The sequence below is a fragment of the Erinaceus europaeus genome, chromosome 5, assembly GCF_950295315.1.
Source record: "Erinaceus europaeus chromosome 5, mEriEur2.1, whole genome shotgun sequence".
Classification (NCBI taxonomy): Eukaryota; Metazoa; Chordata; class Mammalia; order Eulipotyphla; family Erinaceidae; genus Erinaceus; species Erinaceus europaeus.
Window position 1 is genome coordinate 109232011 of NC_080166.1, and position 8500 is coordinate 109240510.

The following is an 8500-nucleotide window of genomic DNA, read 5'->3' on the forward strand; positions in this document are numbered from 1 at the left end:
TTCATCCAAAACTACTGTATCCTGCTAGACTGTCATTTAGACTAGATGGAGGCATCAAAACCTTCTCAGACAAATAAAAGTTGAAAGAATCAACTATCACCAAGCCTGCCCTGAAAGAAGTTCTGAAAGGTCTCCTAGAAACACTCAGACAACCATAAATATGACATATAACAGAACACTCTAAAACTCTACAGGAATGGCATTAAAATATCTTCAATCTCTGATATCAATAAATGTCAATGGCCTGAATCCACCTATTAGAAGACACAGAGTAGGAAGATGGATCAGAAAACACAACCCAACAATATGCTGTCTACAGTAAACCGACCTAACTCAATAAGACAAACACAGACTCAAAGAAAGGATGGAAAACTATCATACAGGCCAGTGGCCCACAAAAAAGGACTGGAACAGCTATTCTCATATATGATACAATAGACTTTAAAATAAATAAAATTCAAAAAGATAGAGATGGACATTACTTAATGCTCAGAGGATCAGTCAAGCAAGACGGCTTAACAATTATTAACATCTATGAACTCAATAAGAAGCCATCTAAGTACATCAAACATCTACTGAAATATATTAACAGCAACACAGTCATAGTAGGGAACTTTAACACCCCACTCTCTCAACTTGACAGATCATCCAGGCAGAAGATCAATAAAGACATAAGGGAGCTAAATAAAGAGATAGATAAACTAGAACTATTGGACATTTTCAGAGTCATTCACCTCAAGAAACTGGAATACACATTCTACTCAAGTGCACCTGGGTCATTCTCAAGGATAGCCCATATGTTAGGCCACAAAGACAGCATCAGCAAATTCAACAGCATTGAAATCATCCCAAACTTCTTCTCAGACCACAGTGGAATTAGATTAACACTTAACAATCAACAAAAGATTAATAATAGTCCCAAAATGTGGAAGCTCAACAATCTACTCCTTAACAATAACTGGATCAAAGAGAAAATCAAGGAAGAAATCAATTTTTTTTGAGAGTTCAATAAAAATGACGACACAAGCTATCAAAATATTTGGGACACAGCTAGTACTGAGAGGGAAGTTCATAGCCATACAAGCACACACTAGGAAACAAGAAAAGGCACAAATAAACAGCCTGATTGTACATCTTAAAAACCTAGAAGAAGAAGAACAAAGGAAACCTAAAGCAACCAAAAGGACAGAAATCACTAAATTTAGGGCAGAAATAAATAACATTGAGAATAAGAAAACCATACAAAAGATCAACGAAAGTAAATGCTGGTACTTTGAAATAGTGAACAAAAATGACAAACCTTTAGCCAGATTAAAAAAACAAAACAAAAAAAGCAAGAAGAGCCAATTAAGCCACAGAAATTCAACATAACATGTGAGGCTCCTATGAACAACTATATACCACAAAGCTAGAGAAACTGGAAGAAATGGACAATTTCTTAGATACCTACGAATTTCCAAAATTAAGTAAAGAGGAACTAGATAACATGAACAGGCCCATCACAGCCAATGAAATTGAAACAGTTATCAAAAACCTTCCCAAGAATAAAAGTCCTGGACCAGATGGTTTTACAAATGTATTCTACCAAACCTTCAAAGAAGAACTAATACCTCTACTTTTAAAAGTCTTCCAGAAGATTGAAGACACTGGAATTCTCCCTTCCAGCTTCTATGAAGCCAACATCACTCTGATACCAAAAGCAGACAGGGACACAACCAAAAAAGAAATCTACAGACCAATATCTCTTATGAACATAGATGGTAAAATATTGAACAAAACTCTAGCCAACCAGATACAGCAGTATATAAAAGGATTGTTCATCCTGACCAAGTGGGGTTTATCCCAGGGATATAAGTTTGGTTTAATATACGCAAATAAATCAACGTGATCCACCACATCAATAAAAGCAAGACCAAAACCCACATGGTCATATCAATAGATGCAGAGAAAGCCTTTGACAAAATACAACATCCCTTTATTATCAAAACACTACAAAAAATGGGAATAGATGGAAAATTCCTCAAGACAGTAGAGTCTATATATAGCAAACCTACAGCCAACATCATACTCAGTGGTGAAAAACTGGATGCATTTCCCCTCAGATCAGGTACTAGACAGGACTGCCCACTATCATCATTACTATTCAACATAGTGTTGGAAGTTCTTGTCATAGCAATCTGGCAGGAGCAAGTAAATAAAGGCATACAGACTGGAAGAGAAGAAGTCAAACTCTCCCTATTTGCAGATGACATGATAGTATACATAGGAAAAAACCTAAGTAATCCAGCAAGAAGCTTTTGTAAATCATCAGGCAATACAGTAAGGTGTCAGGCTACAAAATTAACATTCAAAAGTCAGTGGCATTCCTCTGTGCAAAGAATAAATTAGAAGAATATGAAGTTCAGAAATAAATTCCTTTTATTATAGCAATAAAAACAATACGATATCTAGGAATAAACCTAACCAAAGAAGTGAAAGACCTGTATACTGAAAATTATGAGTCACTACTCATACTCAGTGTTCTGGTAAATGTCATATTTATGGTGGTATGAGTGTTTCTAGGAGACCTTTCAGAACTTCTTTCAGGGTAGGCTTGATGATAGTTGATTCTTTCAACTGTTGTTTGTCTGATAAGGTTTTGATGACTCCATCTAGTCTGAATGAGTCATGTCTCTTGGGTCATCTATGTAAATTTAACTATATAACCAATCTGGTGTTGTCTCAACCTGAGCACTTCAAGTCACTTGACCTTTAATTAAATACTCTGCCTTGAGAAATACAGGTACACTTTTCTGCTTAGCTAAGCTAATATAGGTCTTACAGAGATGAAGATATTTTTCAATTTACAGTTTAGAAAAAATATGTTATCTAAGCACATTTTCTAACTGAAGTCGATCAAAGTGACAGTGGGATGTGACTTTACAACCATGGCAAATTGTGTTTCTAATAATTCAACCCTAAGAAAAGCAGTGTTTCCCACTCAGCCACCAGCCAGTAGGAGAGAACATGCACCTTCAAGTATAGAAGAGCAGTGGTTGAACTGAGCATGCTCTATTTCTTCTCCACAGTCATCTTTCAGTGAGTTTCATTTCTTCTTTTGGAGAGGACTGTGAAAGAAGTTGACTGCCAGGAACACTGGAAGTATCTCTCCATGGAAACATGTAAGACCAAAAATGTCCTCTATCTCAGTCTACTATCTGAATCCACATATTAAGTAGTTGATTTTCAAAGTCAAGCCACATCCACTTCTTTGGATTATCTCCTGCCATAGCTTTATTAGTCTCTGAATTCCAGCAGCTGGATATATATTTACTAGTTCAGAAAATTCAACTTCCTTCAGTCCTATTTACTATCTCCTCTGTCTAGATGACCTTTCCCATCTTTGTGTGGGAAGCTCTTACTCATCCTTTAAGAAGAACTTTGTATGTAGTCTTTGACATCTTCCCTGTGAATTTTCTTAGGCTCCCTTCTTTCTAGGTCACTCCATCTTGTGTATTTTTAATGTCTCACAAAGTGGTTAGATTTGGAGCCATAGTAGGGTGTAGTTAAAAGCTTTTCATTATGAACTTCATAATGACTCACTGTAGACTATCGTATACTTTTACTTTCAAGTATACAGGCCCTTTGGAATATAACTAAAATATGCCTACTAGCTATCTACAAAACAGAGACCCCTCCCCCAACTCTTCATCTGCACTACTCCAGCCTTTAGGTTCATGATTAGCCAGCAATTTTTTTGGCTTTATATGTTAATTCTCTTTTCACCCACCAGGTTCCAGATGCTACCATGATGCCAACCAGACTTCCCTGGACAGACAACCCCACCAATGTGTCCTAGAGCTCCAATTCCCCAGAACCCCGCCCCACTAGGGAAAGAGAGAGTCATGTTGGGAGTAATCAATCTATCAATGCCCATGTTCAGTGGGGAAGCAATTACAGAAGCCAGACCTTCCACCTTCTGCATCCCACAATGACCTTGGGTCTATACTCTCAGAAGGTTAAAGAATAGGAAAGCTATCAAGGGAGGGGGTGGGATGCAGAGTTCTGGTGGTGGGAATTGTGTACCCCTCTTATGCTATGGTCTTGTCAGTGTTTCCTTTTTATAAATAAATTAAAAAATAAAATAAAATAAATGAAAGATTTTCAGTGAATTTTATGTTTTACTTATAATTCATGAGTGAATTTTTCTTTCACATTTCTGCTTTCCTTTTGAGATAAGGGATTATATCTTATTTCTCTTTTTCAGTCCCCACACTGTTTCCATGCTAGTATATAGAATATTTTGTTGTAATGCTTTCTAAAAGAGTATGTAAATTAATGATTTAATTAATTCTGTCAAAAGCAGAAGGTATAATAATATATTCTGGAAATTCCTGTATAATTGTAACTGGGTTCTTTGATCTATTTCTTCTTCTTCTCCTCCTCCTCCTTCTTCTCCTCCTCCTCCTCTTTCCATTTTAATATTTATTTATAAAGTAAAAAACATAAAATGGTGACAAAACAATACATTTCCCACCACCAGAGTTCCATATACCATCCCTTCCATTGGAAGATTTTCTATTCTTTATCTTCCTGGGAGCATGGACCCAGGGTCATTTTGGGGTGCAGAAGGTGGGAGGTCTGATTTCTGTAATTGCTTCTTTGATGGATACAGGCTTTGACAGGTTGATCCATACTCCCAGCCTGTCTCTATCTTTATTTTGTGGGGCAGAGCTCAGGAGAGGTGGGGTTCCAGGGTACATTGGTGAGGTTGTCTGTTTTGGGGAGTTAAGTTGACATCATGGTAGTATCTGCAACTTGGTATTTGGAATGTGTATTCCTTTGCTTCTTCCTTTCTTGTGGGACTCAGTTCAGTAGTTCTTGTAAGGTGAGGTTGATTGTGGAAAATTCCTTTAGTTCTTGAATATTTGAGAAAACCTTTATTTTTCCCTCATATTTGAAGGATAATTTTGCAGGATACAATATTTGTATTCTCCTTTAGAACTTTGAATATGTCATTCTACTATCTCCTTGCCTCTAGAGCTTGTGAAGAGAAATCTGGTAAAAGTTTGCCCTTCACCAAAGTAAAAACCCTGTGGTGAGAGGTAGACATGCAGCTTCCTGGGCTGGTGGGGGATGGGGTGGGTGGGTGGGATGGGACACAGTCTTTTGGTGGTTGGAATGGTGTTTACGTACACTCCTAGTAAAGTGTAGCCATTTAAATCACTAGTTAATTAATATGAGAGGGGGAAAATTAATTGTATGTCTCGAAGTTTTTAAAACACAGACTGAGTCTTTTTAATATATAGGCTGTGTATTTGATATGCGGACTCTCTCAAAAGCCTAGACCGAGTAGATCAGAAGCAACCAATGGCACAGCTATATAAAAGATACTGGATAGTATACAGCAAACCCTTTCAAAAGGACTTTTCAAAGTTAACCTAATTACCAAATATTGTGATGATAACATTAACTATCCATTGTCTTTTTGAACCCTAAGACAGCAGGAACCTGACATGTCCACTATAGAGCCTGTATGTCCCCCAATCCTGGAACCTTAGGATAGGGCCCACTTTCCCACATGCCTCTCCCAATCCATATCAAATAATATTGCATCTGCCGATCGCAACCTAATCAATGCAATGATTGCCACCTCAACATGACTTCAGCTCAGACTGTGTCCAGAGACTTCACATGTGGAATGACAACCCTTCAGCTTCATTACTCGGGTGAGACCTTTCCTTTCATAGTATTCTCTAATTCCATCCCAGGTGGTTCACATTCTAACAAAGTCCCAAAACCTAGATATAGACCAGGTTCTGTGAGAGAGAGCATATGTTCACACGTATCCGTAAACTACTGCAAAATATATACCTGAAAGCAGAAGTACACTAGAGTTTGCAGTGAGTACCCCCCTAACATTTCCTCTCTACTATTCCAACCTTTGGGTTCATGATTGCTCAACAATTTGGCTTTGTATGTTAACTCTCTTTTCAGCCACCAGGTTCCAGATGCCATCAGGATGCCGGCCAGGCTTCCCTGGACTGAAGACCCCACCAGTGTGTCCTGGAGCTCTGCTTCCCCAGAGACCCACCCTGCTAGGGAAAGAGAGAGGCACACTGGGAGTATGGACTGACCAGTCAATGTCCATGTTCAGCGAGGAAGCAATTACAGAAGCCAGACCTTCCACTTTCTGCAACCCACAATGACCCTGGGCCCATCCTCACAGAGGGATAGAGAATGGGAAAGCTATCAGTGGAGGGGATGGGATATGGAGATTGGGTGGTAGGAATTGTGTGGATTTGTACCCCTCCTCCCCTATGGTTTTGTTAATTTATCCTTTCTTAAATAAAAAATAAATTTAAAAAAAAGTTTGCCCTTGTATGTAACTTCTTTCCTTTCCCTAGCAGTCAGCAAAAAATTTTCCTTGTCGTCGACTTTTGATAGCTTTATAGTAATGTGCCTTGGCATTGGTCTTTTTGTATTTATAAATCTGGATGATCGTTCTACCTCTTGAATGAGAATTTTCTGAGAGTTCCCTAAGTGAGGGAAGTTCTTAGCTAAAATTGCTCTGAAAATGGACTCTGGGCCTTTGGCCTTGTCCTCTTCCTCAAATATACCTACTACTCTTATAGTTGATTTTTTTGATGGAGTCTGCAATTTCACAGAGTAACTTCAGTCTTTCTGAACCATTCCTCTCCCTCATCTTTGAGTTGAAAGAGTGGACTGGCTGTATTTTCTAAATTGGAGATTATTTCTTCTGAATGTGTGAGTCTACTTCCTAAGCCTTCTACCTGGGCATGGACTTCAGTCAGAATGTCTTTTACTCCCTGGAGTTCTGTTTGAAAATTTTTTTCCATGCTTCCTAATTGCTTAGTGAGTTCTGACAGAAGTTCTTCTTTCAGGATTTGAAGATTGTTAGTGAACTCTGTTATAAGTTCCTCTCTTGTGTGTTTTAATTCATAGTAACATGCTCTTTTAATTGTTGCTTAAATGCATGGAGAGTCCTCATAATGAACGTTCTGTAGTCTGTCTCTGAAAGCCCTCCTAAATCTGTAATTCCTTGGATTTCCTCTATTTCATTTCTGCCTAGCTGATATGGTAGACTAAATATTGGCTATTTAGTTCTGTTTCTCTGCTTGCACATTTTTTTTTGTGCTGTGTGTGTGTGTGTGTGTGTGTGTGTGTGCATGCGCACACTGGTTATTGATGGCCAGCAGGTAGTGCTATTCTGATCTATAGGTTTCTCTCATTTGTATGATCTGCCTGGGTGGGATGATGATGATGATGATGATGATGATGATGATGATGTGTGTGTGTGTGTGTGTGTGTGTGTGTGTGTGTGTGTGTGTGTGTGTGTGTGTTGCTTTGGGCTGTCTTGTGATCACAAATGCCCTGTTTTATATTGTGTCCATGCCTTAAATTCAGAAGCTAAAACCCGAGTCAAAGACTGAGAGGTTTTAAGCCCCTTTCTCTTTTATTCCAGGACTAGGAACAATGTTACTTGCTTGCTATGCTTAAAGTGAAATCACCAAAATGGTGCAGCTTAGCACCCACACTGCCTGGAGCTCTAATTTGACTCTGCTGTTCATCAACCCACACACCTTTGCATCCCAAGTGCATGCAAGCACCGACCTAAGGCTGCAGAACTTTTAGCTGTAGATTATGGATTCAGTTGTGTCTATTGTTGTATTTATTTGATGTTTTGGGCTGAGAGGCAATTCGATCCCAGTTATTACACGGCCATACCTCCCAGAAATCTATTTTTTTATTATTTACAGAGGAATTTGAACTCATATGTCCAGAGCCTTTCTTACTATTAACCAAGTCTTAAACAGTCATTTCAGGACTCTTTTCTGATCTGTCAAACATTCTTTTCTCCATTGCTCCTCTACTTTTTAAAAGTATAAGTAATGCTACGTTATGTTACATATATTACATCACATAATATATTGGTTTATCTCTCTTTTTGTGCAACTGAAATATATGCCCCATAAGCACAGTGACTGCTTTATTTACTAGTTCAAACAGTTCCTGCTACATAATTATACTTTAAGTCAATTCTTACTCAATGAATGAAAGAAAGAATGAGGTTTTGTGGGATGACAGAAAACAGCACTTTGAAATCAGAGAGGACTGGGTTAAAAATCACAGCCCTCAAATCTTGCTAGCTGTTTGGCCTCTAGCAAATGACTTACATTTAATAACATCTATTTGGCATGATTAATGGAATATTGGCATAGTGTATGTGAAATACCTGACACATGCCGAGTGTTCAAGAAATGATGGCTATCCTTTTATAATTTGATTTTACTGTTAAAGGTTTTATGTTAAAATTATCAATGGAGCTTAAGTTTTCTTGTGTTCACCAAGTATGTTTTTGTTCACCTCTTAGCACATAATGAAGTTAAATTCTCTTGTGTATACCCCGTTGCTATCAGTGGAGTCAAGTATCTTTAATGGCATAGCATAACATCCAGCAAACTTACTAACAATTTTATGAAAAGATTTTAAGCATTCC